A 24,818-nucleotide genomic window follows, 5' to 3' on the forward strand; every position below is an offset into this window, starting at 1 on the left:
AGAAGATTGTAGAATGAATGTTAAATTCTATGCATGCGGAAAATTTGGACATATGGCTAATCAGTGCAGGTCAAGCAATTTCACCGGTTTTGGAAAAGCAATTCAAAGGAACAATGTTACATGTTATGCATGTAATGAGGTTGGACATATTGCTAAATTTTGTAGAAGTAGAAATCCACCGATTGGTAATGGAGGATCAAAAGAGAAAGGGAAAGAGAAGGTTAATGAAATCCAACAAGATCATACCCAGAGATGGGTTAGGAAGACTGAAGATCAATAAATAGATGGGAATGCATCGATTACTTATCCAATAGAGGAGCTTGCTCCTGCACTGGCAGGAAGCTCAATCGGCAATTGAGGCACATGCCTTAGGGGTAGGCAAAATTCATGAAGATGATGCATATGCCCTAGGAAGAGGTTTTGGAATATATTCCAGACATTGGAGAAGCTTATCCGACATGAATATGTTTTGTTCAAGATCCGGTATCTTTTGCCGGAGGTCATTGATGTCAATGAAAGATTAGGGTTTTTCTTTTTCTTGGACGTTAAAAGGTCGAATTCACTTCATTTTCATCACCTTGCATTCAAAAGTGATTAAGAGTAATTCAAAGTGATTAATGTTGGCATTTGTGCAGAATATGTTGACATGATGATATTGTATGTTGTCATTGATGTCAATATGCTGAAGAGTGAATTGGTATATTGTATTTTGCAACAAGCAAAGAGAACCAATATGATACCGAGAACTGGTATATGTGAGAAATGGTATAACATTGTGAACCAATAAATGTGAAAAGGTGAAGCGACATGTTTGTTTGAGGTAAATCAGTACGTTGGTATGAGAACCGATATATGAAGGTTTTTCATGACTACTGGTTGGTAGTCTCAACTTCAGGGTTTCCAGTTGAAGTGTTCAAAGGTTGTGTGATGAGTTAGCATTGTAATGAAGATCAGATCGTGTTGCCACATTAGCTTGAGTGCGTGAAGGATCTTGTATGAAGGAGATTGATCCTATCCACCTCAGGAATGTATGAAGTCTTTGTAAATGTTGGAGAACGCATGATGGGTTATCACATCCATGAAGCGGTGAAGAACGAACGATGGAGAATGTCTTGAGATCTGTTCAAGACCATTGTAGTCAAATGCAATGTGATTAACAGTCAGGATTGAACCGACTGTATTGGTAAACCTAAATGTTTAGGGTTTAGGGTGTATGCTACCGACCTATCTATGTTCTATAAGGTCAATGTTGTGTTTCATGTTGAGGTAGTTGGCAAATAGTGTGTGTGTATCTAAGTGCAGAGATACGTGATTCTTGCTAGACCAAATGAGATAAAGAGGATTGATTCCTGCATAGTGTGTGTTTAGAAGAAAGGAACTTAAGCGGATCTGCATTAGGCATTGAGTGCTATTATCAGATCATTGTAATACTTGTTGATCTTTAACCACTTCAACAGTTGGAAAATCCCGTAACTAGGTAGCTTTAACCAGCTTGCTGTAAATCCTTTAACAGGGTGACTCAAACTCATTGAGTTCTTGAAATCCTCTAACAAGGTAACCTCTAACAGGGTTTAACCCTTAACCGGGTGTTTAGCCATTTCTTAACTGGGTGATCTCTAACAGGATCGGTTCCTAGCATAACCTATTGTAATAGTCTTTAACCGAACTAGGCTCCTAACAAAATGGAATTCTAAAGAGTTCAAAAGCAGCTTGTGGGTATTCATCCCCACCGTGGTTTTTCCTAGTTGGGTTTCCATGTGAAAAAATCTATGTGTCATGTGTAGTATTTTTCTTGTGATGATTTAAGTGATTAGTGTCTGAAGGTAAATCATGCTGAGCTAGCTGTTATTATATTTCTGATGATAGATTACCTACTCATGCATAAGGGTGAAATGGAAGGGTAGTATTAAGTTGAGTGGAAAGCCAAGTGATTAACCGGTTAATGCTTGTTATAGTCATTCTTAGCTTCACCAGTTGCACTCTGTTTCAGACCGATGTTACCGTTTGTTAGACATTTGCAGTGTTTGCAGTCAAACCGGTTCAGGAAAAGTATTTGAGACTATATTGATTGACCCCCCCTCTCAGTACTGGTTTGGTACTTATTGTTCATCATTGAGTTATCAATTGGTATCAGAGCATCCTCCAGGTCCTCTGTGTTGTAAGCCTAACCGCTTGAGGGAAAGATCCTATTGTAATGATGAAGAGGGAAGATCCAAAGTTCAATAGAGATAACTTCAAAATATGGAAGGACAGAATGAAGATTTATATCAGAAGCATGGGTGCTCAATGCTGGAGCTATGTTGAGAATGCTTTTGTTATTCCTACCGGTACTCTCACCGATGATCAAAAGAGAGAAATACAGGAGAATGGGCAAGTCATGGAAGCCCTAATCAACAGCCTATTTGACATTGAGTTTATTGATATCCAGGATAAAGATAATCCCAAAGAAGTATGGGACACTCTTGAGAATATCTATGGTGGTGATGAGCATGTAAAACAAGCTAAGGAAGAAAGCCTTAGAAGGAAGTTTGAAGACATGCAGATGATTGAAGGTGAGACCATTCAATAGTATGGAATAAGAATCAAAACTGTTGTTGGAGATATCAAGAGTGCAGGTGGTAAAATGGAAGATTCCACTGTGGTAAGCAAATTTTTGAGATCCTTATTACCCGTCTATGCAATAAGGGTTGCTGCTATTCAGGAGTTGAGATCAATAGATAAGACTAAGGTATCCCTAGACTCCATCATTGTAAAGTTGACAGCCTATGAGCTAAATAGTTTTGATGGCAGTGTTCAAAAGATTGAATCAACTTTTAGAGCTTCTGCTGTAGCATCCAAAAAAGGAAAAGAAGAAAGCACCAATGGTGAACCAAGACAGAGCAGAGAAATGGATGATGAGGAGATCCTGATGGAATTTGAAGCTATTCTTGCCAGGAAACTTCCTAAAGGAATGAGTAAATACAGAGGTAATCTCCCTTTGAAATGTTTTTCTTGTAATTGGATAGGACATATTGCTATAAACTATCCTAATGGTGACAACAAGGACAAATCGGAGAGGTTCAAGAAATTCAAAGGAGGAAACCGGAGAAATTGTTTTGTTGTAGTTGATGAAGGTGCCACAGATGAGGAATTGGAAGATGAAGAGAATGAAGATATTGTGTTTGTTGCAGTAAAGGAAGATGTGTCAGCCGAGAAGGCTCTCGTCTCCCGCTTTGATAATTCCTGTAGCATAGGAAATAGGAAATCATCACAACACAAGATAAAAACGTAATAGCTCAATCACAAACACAAATTGCAATGAATCTATCCTAATTAACACTCAATAGAGACATGAAATAAAAACATTCAAAACTATAAATTAAGCAAACCAAAGGTACGATTTGAATGCTCCTTCATGCGGCTCCATTGTTCTTCTTTCTTCTTCAAATGGTTTGATTGTGGATCTCACCTACAAGTGCACATACATAATTGAAAGCAAGATTGACATTGATTATTGATCAAGAGTACTAGAAGTGTAAATTCGATAGTCTGATTAAGGATTAGCCTTGATTGATGAAGATCATCCAATTTATAGAAGAATTGGAGAAATGACAAGATTAGCATGATTCAATTCAAATGGAAATTGCAAATCAATTATGTCAATTATGACAAATTATGACAAATTATGCACTTTCTATGCACAATTTGTTGATTGATAATTTATGACAAATTATGACAACTTCTATGTCAAAATTGATTGATTGTCAATTATGACAAATTTATGACAAATTGACATGTCATTTCCATGAATTTAGGAAAGAAATAGGAGGAAAATGAAATTAGGAATTAAGAAAATTAGAAAATTGAAATTAGGTAAATTAATTAATAATTTGTCATTTATTAATTAATTCACAAAGAGGAATAATTAGCCAATTAAATGAAGATTTAATTGTAATGATAAGACTTAGGATAAATAAGTAATTTATTAATCCTAAAGGAAGAAAATGATAAGCAAGGTTAAATGACTAAATCATGAAACCCTAGAAGGTGAATTAGCAATGCGAGGATGACAATTAGGTCTTGATTGAAGATAATTAATGTCGATCATGATTTTGATTTAACAAAGGACCAATGTGATAAATGATTTGATTGATAAATGCGCCAATTGACGAGGAACAATGACAAATTGATCCAAATTGACATAATTGAGACAGACAATGATCGATAGCGAAATGATCGCAAAATGACAAAATTGACAAGAGGACAAGGATCGATGACAAAATAGATTGCAAGACGACAAGATTGAAAATGACCACGATTGATGACAAATCGATCGCAAAATGACAAGATTGATAAGAGGACAACGATTGATGACAAATCGATCATATGATGATAAGATTAAAAATAGGACAAAACCCTAATTAGGATTGACGATGTCCAAAATGATAAGATTGATGATAAGATTGATAAGAGGACAAAACCCTAATTAGGATTGACGATGTCCAAAATGATGACAAATAAGCACGCACATTGATGTGACAAGATAAAATCAATCAAAATCATGATTGGATAGTGTTGTTGACAAGACCAAATTTGAGAGCGAGATGAATGAAGAATGTAGAAGAATGACTCGATGTTCGCAAATGATAAAAACCAAGTGCGTATCATAGGAAAAATGTTAATGCGACGCAAAAACCTAAAATGAGGCAATGCGCAAATGTTAAAGTATGACTCCGCAAGCGTTGACCATTTTTAGGTGTCTACATTTTGCCCCTCTTTGAGACAATGCGATTTTAAGCGTTGTTTCAAAGAACAATAATGAAAATACCCTGGACGCTGACAATGACATATGAAAATGCCCCAGACAATAACAATGACATATGCATGCCCCCTCGAGGAATTGGCCGGAAACATGCAGAAAAGAGGCCAATTGATCGATAAAAATGATAGGATCGAACGGACGGACAATCGGAGATCGGATGCATGAAGGACAAGCAATTTAAGGTGCACAAGACCATGACCAACATAACATGAAGAGGATGCACATCGATCTATGCAATGACAAAGAGCTATAAATGAGACCAAGAGGGTGAAAATTGCTCATTTGTACTAGCCAAAGAGGAGAATTTATTGCTCTGGACAAGGACACTTGCAGAGAGATGGTGAACATTCCAATGGCGGATCACCTTGGAGAACATGTACGCACATTCAGACGACTGGACAACGCAGGAGAAGCGGTATGGATCTCAAAAACCCATGTTTTCAATTTCATGAATTTTGATTGCGTGTGGGACATTGCGGGGCCCACAGGGGATGCCAAAAAGGACTCCTGCTCTTGTGCAGGGCGAATCCTGTGCATGTGTAGGGTCTTCTGTGCTTGTGTAGGAAGACACAAGCGCAAGTTACCTGACACAGGCGCAGGTTCTCTGACACAGGCACAATTGTGCACTGAAAACCCTAATTTTGGTCAAAATGACATGCAAATGATCTGGAACGGAGGGATAAGGGTAGGATAGGTCAGATTAGATGAAAAACACCTTGATTTGAATGTGAAAATGAGGAAATGCAACCCATAGGAGCAAACCCTAAAACTGACAAAAATGTGCCCCAATTGTGATGCAGAGTTGACAGTATCCGTTGATCACGCGGGAGAACCGACCAGATTGCTTCATGCTATGACATAGACTTAGGAGCACAGAGAGAGATACCTTAGCAGGACTGGGGATATACTATGTCAGATTCATGCCCGAGATTAGGGCAAACACTGGACTGCTGACCGCATTGGCCGAGCGATGGCATTCGGAGACCTCCTCATTCCATCTGGCGACTGGAGAGGCGACGGTGACACTGGAGGATGTATGGCGTATCCTCCGCATTTCGATTCATGGAGAGATGATAGAGTATGACCCTATGACAGGGAGAGATGCATTGTGCAGACTGTTTGAGTGTGACGCAGATGATTTGGATATTGTCGAGAGGGAGATTGGCTGGGAGACTATGGCATCAGAGTATGATCGACGATATGTGGTGATAGCTGTGGTGATAGCATGCCTACTAGTAGGGGACAGACGAGGACATGGATTCCCTATTGGATGGGGAAGAGTGCTAGAGAAGATGGTGACAGAGGGGACAATGTATGCATGGGGACCATGTGTACTGGCTATGCTATATTTTCAGCTACATCAGATAGCATATCAGGGAGTTCAAACTTTGAGCTGTGGAGTCACATTACTACAGGTATGGGCATTTGAGCACATAGCTATATGTTGACCAATGACAGAGAGATAGGTAGTACCACACCGACCATATGTGTATTGCTATGGTGGAGCACTAAGATAGGGTCCTTTTGGATACATATTGTATTGGCAACATGAGCTAGACAGACTGAGAGAGTTCATATGGAGGCCATATCGTGATTGTCCGGGATGGTCAGATGACAGTGAGGAGTTACCATATTGTAGACAGGAGAGGTACTTGATAGGGCGATCAGTGAATCACCAGAGAGTGATTGAGATGTACCTGCCAGAGAGAGTCAAACAACAGTTTGGAGAGAGGCAGGATGTACCTAGGAGGACTGCACACTTTGCCCGATCGCACAGAGAGACGAGTCAGTGGGGTAGTATGATTCAGCCACACATAGCATATGTTGAATTCTCACAGCTACAACAAAGACCGTGGGAGTGGGGATCAGATGTGGAGGACGCTGGGACGACAGATGAGTATGATAGATGGTTTGCACAACGACGACCAGTGCCATTGATAGATCTGGATATTCCAGTACCTAGGCGACAGGAGGACTTCCCACTCACAGGAGAGGAGGAGGGAGATGATGAGGACGAGGAGGATGAGGGTGGGGATGAGGATGATGGGGATGATGAGGACAGAGATGAGGATGGTGGGGATGATGAGGATGAAGATGAGGATGATGGCAAGGACGGAAATGAGGATGGGGAGCAGGAGGCATTACAGGACATACCCATAGAGCCAGAGACAGCTAGGACAAAGGAGATGGACATGTGCAGGGCTACCATAGCGAGTCAGCAGGATTATATTGCAACTTTAGGGAGACAGAATGAGCAGTTCAGAGTGAAGATAGCTAGACTCACAGTGGCTTGAGATACAACAGTGGCTCAGACATAGTGAGAAGGACAAAGAGTCACTGAGTATATTGGGTCGATTCGGGATGCCAATGTATGGGAGCTAGGACAGATGCTGGTAGAGACCGGAGAGGAGATACGCCATTGGAGGACACTATATGAGAGTGCAGTTCCACCAGAGCAGAGAGCACCTTCATATCAGGCACGATCGAGGATAGAGAGCAGGGCACGCTCTTGGAGGTCATTGAGTAGCATGGGGGTGAGTGGACCTATGAGACCGCCATAGCTAGGACCAGGAGGGACATCATCCGCGAGACATGGTAGGGATGAGGAGGACAGAGGGAGCACCTAGTGATAGAGGCACGTGCTCCTTAGGACAGACAATGGACATTATGTAGTTTGACATTGTGTAGTCAACTTGCGGGCCATACTTAGGACAGACAGTCCAATTTTGTACTCCGATATTATGTGGATATATGATATGATATGCATCGATATGATGGGATGCAATATGTTATGACTTATGTTATTTTTGCATGTATGGATGACTTATGCATTGGTTTTATGTACCATTGTGGAACATGTGTGGATGCATTTTTTTTGTGTTTTTGATGCATTTATAATATGAAATGGATAAAATGCTTGATATGATGCTTGATATAATGCAATTGTACTAACCAAATGGATGTAGGATGCAGTATGTATGTTTGGATATCGGAGCACTAGACCGAACTGACTATCCGACCGGATGGAACAAATGTTAGTAAGAAGAACATGAGATAGAGGACAATTGAAGAAAAACTTGCTTTCAGTAATGCACTTTGTAGGTGAGAACCTTTATTTTTATGTAGCAAAATGGATGCGTAGCATCATGGCATTGAAGGCCAGAGCTGAAATGCAACCCTATTTGCGAAAGACAGACACATCATAGACAAGCAACAATCACAATCAAAAAAGAAAAGGATCAGGATCCATCTCGGTCACTCTAAATCACTCAGTGACATCATCGAGCAACATAGGAACATGATCGAAGCCAAAGATAAATCAGTAAAAAGATAAGATGCACAAATTCCAACAAATCAAACAAACATCTTGATCTTCATTGTCAAAAGTTGAAAGCGTTGATAGGACGATCATGCTGTCTGGTTTCAGGACATGCAGTACCCCGTCTAAGATAGGACACAGTCTGGTTTCAAGTATACCACACCCTGTATAAGACCCATGATAGTAGAGACAAGGACAAATGATTTTGAGGTTGATTGATATGACAATTTTGATCAGGCTGAATGTCTGGTTTGAGTGAAAGAGCTCATCTGTTAATGCATGATTTCAGTAAAGCGCAGTGTTTTGATTGCGAATCATTGGATGTATACTCAGTGAGCTGTCGATGCACAAAGAGAGATCCTTTATTGCAAAAATGCGTGTTTTTGGATTTTAATGTTTTGAATTTTTTTTTTTTTTTCAATTTTTTTTGTATTTTTTCAGGATCATATTTGAAGAAGTGTTGATAGAAAATTATGCCCAATACTTGCGAAGATGCATGCTGTTGACAGGATCAGACAAAGGTTCACCTTCTGGGGTAGCAAGCTGATATGCCCCCGAGCCATAGGCTGCAGTTACTATGAAAGGCCCAACCCAATTAGGTTCAAACTTGCCCTTGATGATGTCACTAAACTATGCATTCTTGGGATTTGTCTTTAAAACCAGGTCTCCCACTTCGAAGTGTCGCCCTTTGACCTTCTTATTATAAGAGTGATGGAGACGGTTTTGATATGCTCGCAAATGTGTTAGGGCTGTCTGACGCTTCTCATCTAACATCTCAAGCTGGTGCAGCCGGGAGACTCTGTGTGTCTCATCATCAATCAGGTGTTGCAAGGAAACCCGCAAGGAAGGAATCTCCACTTCCAAAGGTAAAATGGCTTCTGCACCATACACCAAGGAATAAGGTGTTGCCCCAGTAGGGGTGTGGATAGAAGTGCGATAGGCCCATAGTGCTGGATTTAACTGTACGTGCTAATCTCGACCAGTGTCATTGACAACTTTCTTCAAGATCTTGATAATAGTTTTATTTGACGCTTCGGCTTGACCATTCCCCTGTGGATAGTATGGACTGGAGAAACGGTGTTGAATATGAAATTTTTCACAAAGCTCTTTAACATCTTTATTCTTGAAGGGACGACCATTATCAGTGACTATGGAAAGAGGAACCCCATACCGACATATGATATAATTCAGCAAGAATTTTGAGATTTGGACACCAGTGATATAGGTCATGGGGATAGCCTCGATCCATTTTGTGAAATATTCTATGGCTGTAATGATGAACTTGTGCCCATTTGCAGATGTCGGGTGAATCTTTCCAATAAGATCCAATCCCCATTGAGAAAAGGGCCACAAAGATATGACAGAATGAAGCTCTTGAGCTGGTGCATGAATGTAATTTCCATGGATCTGGCATTTGTAGCATTTCTTAACAAATTCATGAACATCTTTTTCCAGAGTAGGCCAATAATACCCCGCACGAGTCAACTTCTTGGCTAAGCTTAGACCATTGAAATGGCCCCCACATATACCATCGTGAACCTCGTGTAAAGCCGTTTGTGCTTCGTCAGAATCCAAACACCTGAGGAGGGTATGGTAAAAGGAACGGCGGTAAAGGGTGTCGGCGATGATGACATATTTGACTGTCTGTCAGATAAAGGTTTGGCGTTGGTTAGCGGAAAGGTTAGGTGGTAAGGTTTGGGATTTCAAATACTGATATACTTCATTGTACCACGGGGAGTTGGGACCAACAAGAACGCACATCACATCAGCTGTCGGAATGTCAAAAGATGGAACCAGCAATTGTTCGACCAAGAATTCACACTTGTCCATATTATGAGGCATATTCAACATGGAAGCGATTGTAGCCATTGCATCTGCCAGCTTGTTTTGCATTCTTGGCACTTGACTGAAATGGATAGCTGTGAATTTTATCTTGAAGAAATCTACCATGTGCTTATAGGGAATAAGCTTTTCATCTTTTGTTTCATAGTCATCATTCACTTGTTGGATGACTAATTGAGAATCTCCATAGACTTGCAAATGCGTGATGTTCCAGTGGACTGCTACTCGGAGTCCTGTGACCAGTGCTTCATACTTTGCAATGTTATTGGTACAATGGAAAGTTATTCTGTAAGACTTGGGAATAGCGCCACCTTGAGGGGTGACAAACAAAATGCCTGCTCCGGACCCAAACTTGGTATGGGACCTGTCAAAGTATAACTTCCATTCATTAGAAGATGTAAGAGCAAAGACAGATTCATCTGGAAAATCTATCAACATGGGATGATCATCATAAATAGGAGCCTCTGCAAGTTGATCTGCTATGACTTGTCCTTTAATCGCCTTTCGCTCCATATACTCAATGTCAAATTCACTGAGAATCATGACCCATTTTGCTAGGCGACCCGTCAAAGCTGCACGGCTAAGCAAATATTTTAAGGGATCAATTTTTGCAACCAACAATGTTTGGTGGCTCAGCATATAATGTCGGAGTTTCTGCATTGCAAATACCACTGCTAAGCATGCCCTTTCAATAGTTGAATAATTTAGCTCATAACCGACCAGTGTTCGGCTGATATAATAAATAGCTCTTTCTTTGCCATTCTCATCTTGTTGAGCCAAGAGAACTCCTAATGCTGTTTCAGTTGTAGAGATATACAATAAAAAGGGCTTTCCTTCTATAGGAGGCATTAGAATAGGCGGTGACAACAAATAGTCTTTGAGAGCTTGAAAGGCTGATTGACATGGCTCAGTCCATTTAAAAGCTGCACCTTTGTGCAGTAGATGTTGGAATGGATGACATTTGTCGGCCAACTGAGCTATGAAGCGACGAATTGACTAGAGCTTTCCTTGCAGACTTCTTAATTGCCGGAGGTTTGAAGGTGGAGGCATATCCATTATTGCTTTGACCTTGGCGGGGTCGACCTCAATGCCTCGGTGAGAAACAATGTATCCGAGTAATTTGCCAGCTGTAACACCAAAGACACACTTCTTTGGATTGAGCCTGAGTTTGTAGGTCTCCATTCTGTCAAAGATTGGGCCCAAGATGGCTAGATGACTATCTCTGGTGATAGATTTGCATAACAAGTCATCAACATAATCCTCCATCAAAGTATGCATGAAATCATGAAAGATTGTCGTCATTGCTCTTTGATATGTTGCGCCTACATTTTTAAGGCCGAAGGGCATCACATTCCAACAGTAGGTACCCCAAGAACAGGTGAATGCTGTCTTATGCTGATCTTCAGGAGCAATGTGAATTTGGTTATAGCCGGAGAAACCATCCATCAATGAAAGCATCTCATATCCAGCCATCATGTCCACTATGATGCCTATGTTTGGCAATGGCAAATCATCTTTAGGGCATGCTTTATTGAGGTCCCTAAAATCTGTGCAGATTCTGATACCCCCAGTTACTTTGCTAACTGGTACTAAATTTGAAATCCAGTCTGCATAATCAATGGGTCTGATGAAGCCCACATCTAGTAATTTTTTTAATTCCACTTTGACCAAAAGAGCCACCTGAGGATGCATCTTTCTAAGTTTTTGTTTAACGAGCTTGGCATCTGCTTTCAATGGCAAATGATGAAGGACTAACTTTGGATCGAGGCCAGGCATATCTGCATAGGACCATGCAAAGCTAATCTTCTTCTCTAGAAAGAAATTGACAAAATCTATCATTTCTTGTTTGATAGAGAAGCAGCAAAATGAATGACCTTAGGGTTGTCAGGTGTACCCAAATTGATTTCCTCGGTCATCTCCACTAGCAATGTTGATTTGTCCTGAATTGATAGGGGTACGTCCACTCTTCCACCTTTGGGCGCCTCAGAGAGGTTTTTACCCACAGGTACGTCTTTTATTTTTACTTTTGTATGATCAGAGAGTGCCTTACGGTTTTCACTCAAAGATCTATTCTGTTGATTTTTTTCTTTTTCTTTTCCTTTTTCATTTTGATGACTGGAAGAGGGAGTTGACTCCCCAAAATATGCTATGGAATCTAGGTCGATAGCAAAGCCTGCCTTATGATCACCTTGTGGTATGCCTTCCCGTAGTCCCAGGAATTCTGCAATTGCTTCGTCATTTTGAAAATAGTCCAATGTGAGCGGTCCTTGTTGGTCATGTTGGATAAGCTGGGGATAAATGAGGGGCATGTCATCATCGATTGTAAGGATAGAGAGGGCTGATATGGTAAAAATGTGAACATCTATGGTGTCACTATCCGAACTGCTTGTATCGGATTCGAAGCTTGGATCCCAAAATGACTCTATCCAAGCATGAGGACATGTTTTAGGAAGAGGAGTTATTTCATGTTTGTCTTCCATAGGCAAATTATCAGGGTCAATGAAGATATTGTCAAGGGCATAGGAGCTAGAAGAAAAAGAACTCCACTCCCATTCATTGGAATTCGTTTCGGGTCGGGTATCCTCAGGTGTTATTTCATCGTCAGAATTATGCCCTTTTCTACACGTAGGCACTTTGGAAGATGAGGGTCCGATTCGTAATGGAACAAAGCCTAACCCTAAAGTTGGAGGTCGCCTCTTAGGTATGACAGGTTCTAGCCTTCCATTGTTGTTTAGGCCTAAGCCACTGCAGCCATCATATCCTTTCTTTTGCAACATAGTAAATCCTTTGCCATACAATTCCACTGGCAACTTGACAAGTGGGGTTTCAGTTGGATCCTTATAAAGCCAATCTATGACATCATCCTCTACAATTTCTTTGTCAGGTTCTCCCCATCTTGCAAATGTAGTGGGAGGCTGATATTGAATAATGACCTTGGGTTCCTTTTGCAATAAATGCGGTTTGCCATATGATTTTGGAGATATTGGTAAATTCCCGATGAGGAATGTTTGATCCATTGAATATTCTCCGCATCCTTGATCCTGTATCTTCAATTTTCCTTTGACAACATCTAACAATGCATTAGGATCCACATAACTATCTGATTTGGCTTCTCTATTGACTGGGACTTGCTGCTGAGGAGTATCCTTTAGGTAGCACAGAATTGAAATGGATTAGGATCTCCGGGAATTGTTATCTCAGTTCCATTGTAGGGATATTTTAGACATTGATGATAGGTGGATGGAATTGCTTTCATTGCATGGATCCATGGACGACCAAGAATCATATTATAAGGGAGGTCAAGGTCTAGGACCTGTAGGAAAGTGTGTTCTGTCACTGGACTGACTCTGATAGGCAATGTAATTATCCCTTTGGATGGGCACTCAGTGTCATCATAGGCTTTGATTGTTATTCTTTTGGAAGCATCAATGTCATTTTTTGTATATCCGAGGCCAATGACCACTCTCAAGGTGCAGATATTTAGACTTGCTCCGCCATCTATCAAGACTTGTCGGATTTTGCAATTATGGACAAAGACTTCCAGGTGCAAAGGATCATTATGAGGGAGCTTATCAGGTGAGATATCATTGTCAGAAAATGTGACATTTTGGGAAATAGCTAAATGTCCAATCCGGGCTTGAAACTGGTCAACATCAATATTTGTCGGGACAGTGGACTCAATCAAAGCTTTATCTAGGACTGCACGATGCATGGGAGACATTTTCAACAACTCAAGAATGGATATTTGTGCAGGTGTTTTTCCTAGATGATCCAAAAGATTATACTGACTTGCAGGAGTTGGTTTGGGAGGAGCTGCAGGAGCTCCTTTCAAGACTATTTTGGATCGACGAGTGGTGACCGCACAAGAAGGATCTTGTCCTTTTATTCTCAAGGTGGAAACATACTCATTTGACGCATGAAAACAATTAATAACATTGTGATAACCGGTATTTGCATAATTGGCCGTTTGAGCAGAATTGGAAGAAGACGCTTTACCCTTGTCATGATCAAGCAAAGGAGTTTTGAAAATAGTATGATCAGTATTAGAGGTCACATGGGGTGGATCTACCTCAATTACTCCTTTCTCTAACAAGTCTTGGATCATATGTTTTAATTGAAAACATGATGCAGTTTTATGTCCTTTGGACCGATGATACTCACAGTACGCATTATCATTCCACCAATGCAGTTTTACCACTGGTTCTACCTTGATATCTGGTAGCTTAATAAATTTCGCTTGTATTAATTGCTTCATTACTGATTCGATAGGCTCTCCCAATGGCATAAACTGTCAAGGGGGCCCATCTCGTGATCAGAAGGGTTTGCGTTGGTGATTTTTTTGTTGGCCTTGTTGTTGATTATATTGTTGAGTATGCTGTTGTTGAGCATGTTGTTGATATTGCGGCTGTTGAGCATGTTGTTGATATTGTGGCTTTGAGTAACATTGCTCATTGGTGCTTGATTTTGTTCCATAGTTGACATGTTAGGAACACTCAATTTCTTGATTGTGAATGGGGGTTGATTTGCATTCACCGCTCTTGCATCAACAACTCCATCATTAGTGACATTCTTGTTCTTATACCAAAATCTGTTTCTGTCCCCTGAATAATTTGTGTTGTCATTGTCTTTATTGAGCTTGATAATTCCTTTAGCTACAAGAGCCATTTCAATGCTCATTCCTTTCTTAATGAGTTTCTCTATAGTACTGGGACTTTTCAATTTTAGCTCATACATCATTTCTGGGACCAAATTCTGGATAAACAGATTCACTTGCTGTTCTTCAGGTATATCAAGAGAAGAACGACTATACAAGCTTCGCCAGCGTTGCAAGAAAGTCACTAATGGTTCACCTTGCTTTTGTTTGGTGTTGCATAAATCTGACATGGTTACATCACTGTCGATGTTGAACGCGAAATGAGATAAAACTTTCGAGCCAATTCTGACCAAGTCTTTATATTTCCTGGCAGATGTGAATACCAATCCATGGCTTGTCCCGTGAGACTTCGTGCAAATAATCACATTAAATATGTTTCCTCATAGCTTACTTCAGTACATGCCACAAAAAATGCTTGAATGTGATCTTTTGGATTGCCATTCCCTTTATATTTCTCAAAGTTGGGTGCCTCAAAATGCTTAGGGAATGGAGGCATGTATACACTCTTGTCAAATGGATTAGGACATAAATCTTGATCTGTATACAACTTCTTTGTTCCTTTAGTTTCTAATGCATCAACTTTTCATTGCAACTTCTCAAGTTGTTGCACAATTGTATCAGATTTTAGAGGTCCATCATTAATCCCGGTTGGTATTCTTTGTTGATATATCGCATTTCCGATCGGTTGTTGATACTCTGCAATGGTCGTTTTTGGTGTCTCTGGCATATAAAGCTCTTGGTACATCTCTTGTTGTTGCGGTTGTGCTATGCCTTGATATCAACCTTGTTGTTGCGCTTCTTGGAGCCTAGGTTGATATTGCAATTGAGTAGGCTGTTGATATTGCATAGGCGCCAATTGCGGTTGTGAAGTAGGATAGCTTGTTTGCCTTGGCGCATATTGTGGCACATGTTGGTGTTGAAGCTGATGGATCAGAATTTGTTGACTTTGTGCCAATTGTTGTCGTGGTGTATATCCCATTATTTGTAAAAAACTTTGTTTAGATGGTTTTCGTTGCTTCTCCTTAGGATGGGGTATAGCACTTGCATTAACTTGCTGTGTTGTTTGTCCAATCCATTGTGATGGTTGCAAGTTTGTGTTAACTTGTAATGGTGCCGAAGGCGCTGCAATTTGGTGTCGAATGCAAAATTGTTGTTGTGGTACATTGCTTGTTTGCACATTCGATTGTACCTTTTGTATATTACTCAATTGTTGCAACAATTGTTGTTGGTGCAAACCACTATCCGTAGTTCTTTGTGTCGCCATTATCGAAGGATCTGTCGCAATAGTGTTTGGAAAATATATTGAATTTAACGGGACATAAGAACTTTTTTGCATCGTGGAATTGCTTTGGACATTAGTGATATCAGGCATTCCAGTCGTGAAGCTTTCCTGCATCTTAGATTTTGATCCAATTTTATGCATATTAGGAACTACTTCTTGTTGAGGGATATTTGTCAATATTTGCGTGGTCCTTGTTTGATCTTGTGTTGCAGGTGTTACATTGAATAGTGGATTATTTATTGTCTCAAATGGTGACTTTTGAGGAATAGTCACTATCAATGCCTTTGAAGCACGTTTACTCATTAAGGTAGGCTGAGTTTCAGGTTGCACATTTTCTTCATTTGGATGCGGAGAGAAACTTAACAACTCACCACCTTGTTGTTTTTGCACATTGACTTGTTCACTTGAAGAGGTCACATTACTCATCATGTTAAGATATTTTTGTGGAAACATCTTAAAGACCTTACTCAATAACTTATCCATCTTTTTTGTTATCTTTGGATTTTGAAGGAACATGTCAACATCATCCGAATCATTGGAATCGGATGAAGAGTCTAGTTGGATATTTGGATTTGTTTCTTGGTGAATGCCTTGATCTAAACCAAATCCTTGAGAGAGAGTTGGTTCTTCATACAATGTTTGTATTTCATGTTGCAAGCTGGGCTGATTCCAGTTGAAAGGTGCATTTCCTCTTGGAGTTGGTGGGACACTCCCATGTCCTGGTTTCATAGGTACAAACACTGGTTCATATAATGGTGGTGGTCCAAGTTGAATTGTTCCATATGGTGGTAGAGATGTGTTTGATGAACCTTCAACTTGCACTGTTTGACTAGTTTGAAACTGCGAATTTGCTATGTTGTCCATGGGTTGATACATTGGTTCACTCATCTTCTTAGATTTTGATCTTGTCTCAACAGGCATGTCACTTATGCAAATGAAATGTTTTTGGAATTTTTCAAAGACAATATATGATATGCAACTAAATGCAAACTAAGTAGATGAAAATGCAATCTATGTTTTGGTTGTTTTTGAAGGTTTTGACAAACTTATGAATGCAAATCTAAGAGAGGGACCCTTAGGAAATTGGAATGATATCTAGACCTCAAAGGACAAAAGGACTTAACTGACAAAGGACAAGATGACAATGTCTCCCCTATATGCTTGGATACTAAGCTAGGTTTGACGAAATGATATTGACAAAAGGACAAAAGATTTGATAAGGTCTAGACCTCCTAACAATGACTTAGGGTTTATCAAAGATTTGGATTACTCAAGTATGACAAGACCTAGCTTTGACACTATATGTAAAAGGACAATTGCTATGACATGATAATGAATTAAGCTTAATGAAGAGCCTTAGGGTATGCAAATATGAATGTATGATAATGGTATGACTTTAATGCAAGAGGACACATGCAAATGGATGACCCCTATTGAAAGGAGTATAACTTAGGTGAAATCTAACCTTGGCACTTGACAATGACTTTGCAAGATGCAACCTAGGATGAACCTAAATGTAAGTGACATAGATGTTGAGACAAGTTTTTGAACAATGTTGGATAACCATGTTTTAGGAAGATGATCTTTGAATCTTGTTGAATTTTTGTTGGATGAATGTCTCTTGTGTTTAATCTTATGTTAGATCAATTTGTTTTGCTTTTTTTGAAATGGGATGCAATTCAACTTTTGACAAGCAAAGAATACAAGATATTACAACTTAGACTCAAGACAATCATGCTCATTTCCACATTTCTTATGGTAGGCAAAGACATTAGGTACTTGAGAGGTAGACTCATTATGAGATTCAAGGAGAATACATAGATGCTTGACCCCATGGGCTCCCCTCCATGATACTCACTTCTCAGGGCAGCCAAGCATTAGTCCCCATGGAAATCTCCCCATGGCGAACTTAGTATCTCTTCCAAGTATCCGAATTTGTCCTTCTCAAGCAACTAGAAGGGTTTTTTGGCCTCTAAAAACAAGGTATGTAGTAAGGATTTCTGTTAAGCGTTACTCCTTGATGTCACGCAAGCGTGATTGAGACATTAAGCCCATCAAGATACCAAACAAATGTAGTCGCGCAAGCATGATTTAGACCAAGAGGCCCTACTTAGATGTTGATATGAGAAAGAGTTCAAGGGTCATCACTTCCCAAGTAACTGCAATTCCCACGTAACCCTTCCTTCAAAGCTTTCGCTCATCGAGTATTTTTTTATAGTGAGTTAGAATGCCAAGGAATTCTAGCCGTACTCACTTTGGGTCATTCCCTTCTCATGATTATCACTTGCTTGCAAAAGCAAAGTGGTCGGGAAGGCAGGCCCTCTAAATGTGACACACAATCAACAACACAAGCATGGTATCGAAGATCTGGATTTCTGATCACCCTAAGAAGGATGAGAGCATACTCTCCTACTCCAATGTCATACTCAACAATCAAAGAAAACAAATGTTCATTCCAACCTATTTAGAAATCACTAGGTGCCTAAAAATTGATTGCAAACATAAAGTTTGGTTGTTTCTCCAAGGCAACCTGCAAAAACCCAAGTTAGAAGTTTGATACACTTATTCTTTGACTTTCGAATCTGCACAAAGCATGTTAGTAGTTTGATTTATTGTCTTTGCCATGCATATGCCAAGATTCTGCACAGATAATTAGTACCAAAATCCAAAGCACAGAAAACAGAATGCAAAAACACAACAAATTTCAAGTAAACACTGCATTTTTTTACCTCTGTTCTAGACTTTACATAGGCGCAGAACTCATGACACAAGCGCAGAACCCATGACACAAGTGCAGAATGTCCTCTACACAAGCACAAAATGCTCAACACAGGCGCAAGTTGCTTCACATAGGCGCAGAAGTCCCCAGAAAACCCTGCACGACCCTGTTTTTGGGTTTTTTGGCTTGCAAATCAACTTGAAAACACTCAAAAACACAATAAAAGGGACTAGAAGGTTAGTGTTCACATCGGGTTCACCAATTAATGTAGCATAGGAAATAGGAAATCATCACAACACAAGATAAAAATGTAATAGCTCAATCACAAATGCAAATTGCAATGAATCTATCCTAATTAACACTCAATAGAGACATGAAATAAAAACATTCAAAACTATAAATTAAGCAAACCAAAGGTACGATTTGAATGCTCCTTCATGCGGCTCCATTGTTCTTCTTTCTTCTTCAAATGGTTTGATTGTGGATCTCACCTACAAGTGCACATACATAATTGAAAGAAAGATTGACATTGATTATTGATCAAGAGTACTAGAAGCGTAAATTCAATAGTCTGATTAAGGATTAGCCTTGATTGATGAAGATCATCCAATTTATAGAAGAATTGGAGAAATGATAAGATTAGCATGATTCAATTCAAATGGAAATTGCAAATCAATTATGTCAATTATGACAAATTATGACAAATTATGCACTTTCTATGCACAATTTGTTGATTGATAATTTATGACAAATTATGACAACTTCTATGTCAAAATTGATTGATTGTCAATTATGACAAATTTATGACAAATTGACATGTCATTTCCATGAATTTAGGAAAGAAATAGGAGGAAAATGAAATTAGGAATTAAGAAAATTAGAAAATTGAAATTAGGTAAATTAATTAATAATTTGTCATTTATTAATTAATTCACAAAGAGGAATAATTAGCCAATTAAATGAAGATTTAATTGTAATGAGAAGACTTAGGATAAATAAGTAATTTATTAATCCTAAAGGAAGAAAATGATAAGCAAGGTTAAATGACTAAATCATGAAACCCTAGAAGGTGAATTAGCAATGCAAGGATGACAATTAGGTCTTGATTGAAGATAATTAATGTCGATCATGATTTTGATTTAACAAAGGACCAATGTGATAAATGATTTGATTGATAAATGCGCCAATTGATGAGGAACAATGACAAATTGATCCAAATTGACATAATTGAGACAGACAATGATCGATAGCAAAATGATCGCAAAATGACAAAATTGACAAGAGGACAAGGATCGATGACAAAATAGATTGCAAGACGACAAGATTGAAAACGACCACGATTGATGACAAATCGATCGCAAAATGACAAGATTGATAAGAGGAAAATGATTGATGACAAATCGATCGTATGATGATAAGATTAAAAATAGGACAAAACCCTAATTAGGATTGACGATGTCCAAAATGATAAGATTGATGATAAGATTGATAAGAGGACAAAACCCTAATTAGGATTGAAGATGTCCAAAATGATGACAAATAAGCACACACATTGATGCGACAAGATAAAATCGATCAAAATCATGATTGGATAGTGTTGTTGACAAGACCAAATTTGAGAGCGAGACGAATGAAGAATGAAGAAGAATGACTCGATGTTCACAAATGATCAAAACCAAATGCGTATCATAGGAGAAATGTTAATGCGACGCAAAAACCTAAAATGAGGCAATGCGCAAATGTTAAAGTATGACTCCACAAGCGTTGAACATTTTTAGGTGTCTACAATTCCAATGAGTGGATTATTGACAGTGGCTATTCTCACCATATGACTGGTGACCAGAGCAAGTTTCTATCTTTGGAAGAATATGATGGTGTGGTTCGCTTTGGTAATGATGCACCATGTATGGTCAGAGGAAGAGGGTCCATCTCTCCGAATGGAAAGAGCAGTGCTAATAATGTGTATTGGGTGGAAGGTCTCAAACACAACCTATTGAGTGTTGCCCAGCTGAATGACAGTGGACTCACTCTGGAATTCAAAAATGGAGTGTACAAAATCAAAGAAAAGAAGGGTGATTTGATGGCCACCGGTATGCAGACCAAAGGTATCTTATTTCAGATAAATGCAAATATAAGTACATGTCTTATGGCTAAGTTTGATGATAGCTGGATATGGCATAGGAGACTTTGCTATGTAAACTTTGATAACATTGTGAAGGCCAGTAAGATCAAGGCAGTTAGAGGATTGCCGATGCTGAGAAAACCAGAAAATCCTTTGTGTAGAGAATGTCAACTGGGGAAAATGTCTTTCTCAACCTTCAAAGGTAAATCTTTCACAGCTGAGAACTTACTTGATCTTGTGCATATTGATTTGTGTGGTCCTATGAAAACTAGGAGTGTGCAGGGAGATAGGTATTTTATGATTCTTACAGATTATTGCTCAAGAATGACATGGGTCACATTCTTAAAGGACAAGTCTGAAGCCTTTGGAAAGTTCGAAGCCTTCAGAGCTTTGGTAGAAAAGGAAAGCGGTAGAAGAATCAAATGCCTTAGCACTGATCAAGGAGGGGAATTCAGTTCTGGTGAATTCAACAAATATTGTGAAGGGAATGGCATCAAGAGGCAACTTTCTACCCCCCGGACTCCATAGCAGAATGGCTTAGCAGAGAGAAACAACCGGACTGTGGTTGAAGTGGCTAGAACTATGTTGATCCAAGGAAAAGTTGCTCACACCTTTTGGAGAGAAGCGGTGAGCACTGCAGTCTACACAATGAACCGGGTACTCATCAAAAAGGGAAAGGACAAGAATCCTTATGAGTACTGGACCAGTAAGACACCAGTGGTAAGCTACTTTAGAATGTTTGGTAGCAAATGTTATATCAAGAGGAGCGAACATCAGAGCAAGTTCGATGCAAAATGTGATGAAGGAATATTCCTAGGATTTTCCACCAAAAGTAAAGCTCTCAAATGTTTCAACAAAAGGACTCAGAGAATTGTTGAAAGCGTCAATGTTAGGGTTGATGAAAACTCTGGGAAACCTGAGGAAACTAGCAGTGAGCAAGTAGGAGATGAACTGGTAGTAACCTTTTGGGAACTGGTTGCAAATCAGCCCAGTACTAGTAATTGTCGTTCCTACACCGGTGGATGCTGATGAAGATGAGGATGAAGAAGAAAAGCAAGAAGAATCTATTAAGAACATACCTAAGTATGTCAAACTCAATCATGATCCAAAGTAGATCATAGGAGACAAAGATGCAGGAATTCTTACAAGAAGAAAGGTAAGAGAAAGCTCATGTATGATCTCTAAATTTGAGCCTAAATCATTCAAAAAGGAACATAAAGATGAAGACTGGATCAAGGCAATGGAGGTGGAATTTGACCAGATAGAAAATAATGGTACATGGTCTTTGGTACCCAGACTGGAGCATAAAAATGTCATTGGAACCAAATAGGTTTTCAGAAACAAGATAAATGAGGATGGCACAATGTTAAGGAACAAAGCCAGACTAGTGTATAAAGGATACACCCAAGAAGAAGGAGAAGACTATGGAGAAACCTTTGCTCCGGGTAGCAAGATTGGAAGGAGTGCGTATGCTTCTTGCATATGCAACTTTTAAAGGATTCAAGGTATATCAAATGGATGTAAAATCTGCATTCCTAAATGGAATACTTGAAGAGGAGGTGTACATAAAACAACCAGATGGGTTTTCCCTATCAGAAGACAATGACATGGAGTGTAGGCTACATAAAGCCTTGTATGGACTAAAGAAGACACCTAGAGCATGGTATGAACGCTTGCACTCTGATCTTGTGAAGATTGGTTTTTAAAGAACAAGTGAAGATAGTAATATCTATTTGAAATTAGAAGGTGATCAGATTCTAATCTGTGAAGTATTTTTTGATGACATCATCTTTGGAGGGGATGACAAGATGAGTCATGATTTTGCAGATGAGATGAAAAAGGAGTTTGAGATGTCACTCATAGGGGAAATTAAGTTCTTCATTGGATTGTAGATTTGGCAAATGAAAGAAGGAATCTTTATTACTCAGTCCAAGTATGTCAAAGAGGTGTTGAAGACCTTTGGCATGGAAGACAGTAAACCGGTTGGTACACCAATGGTGACCGATTGTAAATTATCAAAAGAGGATGACTCAACATTGGTAAATGAGAAGGATTACCGATCAATGATTGGTAAGTTGCATTATGTAGTGCATAGTAGACCAAACATTGCACATGCAGTGGGTATTATTGCTTGGTTTCAGCAAAGCCCAAGAGAATCCCACTTGGTAGTAGTCAAGCGGATTCTTAGATATATGAAGGGAACAGTTGACTATGGGTTATGATATCCATACAATAATGATTTCAACCTAAAAGTGTTCACAGACACTGATTGGGCTAGTAATGTAGATGACCAGAAGAGCACAACTGATGGTGCATTCTTCCTTGGTGGTAGACTGGTCTCATGGATGAGAAAAAAGCAGAGTTGTATCTCTCAGTCTACAGAAAAAGCAGAGTATGTTGTAGCTTTTATGAACTGCACTCAGACTATTTGGATGAAGCATGTATTAAATGGCTTCAAAGTTCCTGTATCTAAACCGGTAAGCATATTTTTTGACAATACAAGTGCAATTAACATTTCCAAGAATCCAGTTTTGCATGCTAGAACCATGCACTTTGAGCTCAAGTATCATTTATTGAGGGAGAAGGTTCAAAACAAGGAGGTTGTGTTGGAACATGTTTCTAGTAAGGAGCAGTTAGTAGACATATTCACCAAGCCTCTACCAAAAGCTATATTTACCTATTTGAGAGGTGAATTAGGGGTGTTGCCCCTTCAAGAGGTGAACTAAAAGTATGTGCTCCACATCAGTCAGGTATTGCATTGACAAATCTTTTTAGGATTGATGTGTTGAAGGAGGCTGCTCCTCAGGGGGAGCAGCATAGTGGAACATGGTAAGCTTGTGCCTCCACTTTGGCATTGTTGTCAAAGGGGGAGACGATGTGAAGTGGAGAAGATATCTGCAAATCTGGGGGAGAAGATGTGAAGCAGAGAGATATCTTTGTATATTGCCATCAATGCCAAAGGGGGATATTATTGGCATTTGTGCAGAATATGTTGACATGATGATATTGTATGTTGTCATTTATGTCAATATGTTGAAGAGTGAACCGGTATATTTTAGTTTGCAACAGGAAAAGAGAACCAATATGATACCGAGAATCGGTATATGTGAGAACTGGTATAACATTGTGAACTGGTATATGTGAAAAGGTGAAGCGACATGTTTGTTTGAGGTAAACCAGTACATTGGTATGAGAATTGGTATATGAAGGTTTTGCATGACTACCGGTTGGTAGTCTCAACTTCAGGGTTTTCGGTTGAAGTGTTCAAAGGTTGTGTGCTGAGTTTGCATTGTAATGAAGATCAGATCGTGTTGCCATGCCATCTTGAGCGTGTGAGGGATATTGCATGAAGGAGATCGATCCTATCCACCTCGGGAATGTGCGAAGTCTATAAACGGTGGAGAACGCATGATGGGTTATTGCATCCATGAAGCGGTGAAGAATGAATGATGGAGAATGTCTTGAGATCTGTTCAAGACCATTGTAGTAAAATGCAATGTGATTAATGGTCAGGATTGAACCGACTGTATTGGTAAACCTAAATGTTTAGGGTTTAGGGTGTATGCTACTGACCTATATGTGTTCTATAAGGTCGATGTTGTGTTTCATGCTGAGGTAGTTGGCAAATAGTGTGTGTGTATCTAAGTACAAAGATACACACACCAAATGAGATAAAGAGGATTGATTCCTGCATAGTGTGTGTGTAGAAGAAAGGAACTTAAGCGGATCTGCATTAGGCATTGAGTGCTATTATCAGATCATTGTAATAATTGTTGATCTTTAACCACTTCAACAGTTGGAAAATCCCTTAATCAGGTAGCTTTAACCAGCTTGATGTAAATCCTTTAACAGGGTGACTCAAACTCATTGAGTTCTTGAAATCCTCTAACAAGGTAACCTCTAACAGGGTTTAACCCTTAACCGAGTGTTTATCCATCCCTTAACTGGGTGATGTCTAATAGGATCGGTTCCTAGCAGAATCTGTTGTAACAGTCTTTAACCGCACTAGGCTCCTAACAGAGCGGACTTCTAAAGAGTTTAAAAGCAACTTGTGGGTATTCATCCCCACCATGGTTTTT

Source organism: Cryptomeria japonica, chromosome 5 (genome assembly GCF_030272615.1).
Source record: "Cryptomeria japonica chromosome 5, Sugi_1.0, whole genome shotgun sequence".
Classification (NCBI taxonomy): Eukaryota; Viridiplantae; Streptophyta; class Pinopsida; order Cupressales; family Cupressaceae; genus Cryptomeria; species Cryptomeria japonica.